Below are 1165 nucleotides of genomic sequence, written 5' to 3'. Positions count from 1 at the left end.
AAAGAGTGTGGACTTGGAAACAGACACTTGGGTTTCAGATTCGGACTCTTATTACAAAACCATGTGACCTTAAATAAGTTACTTGACCTTCAGGGCCTCAGCTTCCTGTGTGCCTACTGTTGGGACTCACATCTTTTTCATCTCTATCTAGTGCTTATTGTGTGGCTCATAATAACTACTCAGTAAAAACTATCTTAATAAGTAGATGTCAGGTTAGTTTGTTGAATGAATGGACATAGGAATATAACTAATTTTCAGGCTACTGAGATGAGTAAATAATGCATATAGAAATTCGAACGCAGTACCTGACATGTTATAGGCATTTTATACCTGTTAACTAGCAAAGAGGCTGAGAAATAAGCAAATGTGGGAGCATGAATTATGGAAACTTTATCAGTTAAACAGAGTGTCTGTGGTCAATGGTGCTGGAGATGGGGATGGCAGGGGAGCCAGGTGAACTCTCCGGGAACAGACAGAAAGCCATGATGGGAGACCTGGGAACAGAAAACTCTTGTTTGCTGCTGGGATGGAGACCATGTTCAGGACTGAGCCAGCAGAGGTTACAGCTGGGAGAGGGGAGCCATTAGAGGAATGAGAAGTGGATTAGCCCAGGGATCGTGGGGTCAGAACAGTGCTTCTCTACCATGTCAGTTTTCCTGTCTCGTTCAGACATTCACCTAAGCTCATTTCAGAATGGAGCACAGGAGAGCTCTGAAGAGGTGGTAGATTTCTCACTTTTGGAAATTTTCCCAACTCACTAGTGGCGGAATGTGTCCAGGTCGTTGGTGCTGCCATTCTGTCATTCTTCTTCCTGCGTGTCATCTTTCAGCTGCCTTAGCTGTTTAGGAAAGAAACTATGTATCTAATGATTTCATTCCTGAAGAAACAAAGCCTGTAAGCGCTCATATGCTTTCCTGGGTATCTTGAGATGAAAGGAAGGAGAGTGACAGGATTTCAGGACTTATTGTTTTTCATTAACTGATGATATTTAAGCACAAAAACACATATATGCATAATTTTACTATTTGGTATTTTAAAAGGAAAAATGGTCTTTGGGGTAACATTGCAGTCTTCAAAAAGAATAGCAGTTCTTCATGTTTATCTTCATTTTATTTTTTTAACTAAATGCAGACTCTTGGTGAGTCATTGTATTATTTTGTTATTC

General features: G+C 40.4%; 1 protein-coding gene across 7 annotated transcripts in view; it reads left to right on the top strand.

The window, feature by feature from the left end:
• CARMIL1 (capping protein regulator and myosin 1 linker 1) overlaps positions 1 to 1165 on the top strand; it is a 262767-nt gene that overhangs the window by 130127 nt on the left and 131475 nt on the right. The window lies entirely within an intron of this gene.

This window comes from Pteropus alecto, unplaced genomic scaffold, assembly GCF_000325575.1.
Source record: "Pteropus alecto unplaced genomic scaffold, ASM32557v1 scaffold106, whole genome shotgun sequence".
Lineage (NCBI taxonomy): Eukaryota > Metazoa > Chordata > Mammalia > Chiroptera > Pteropodidae > Pteropus > Pteropus alecto.
Note: the sequence above shows the minus strand (reverse complement) of the source record. Positions and strands in the feature narration are given on the sequence as shown.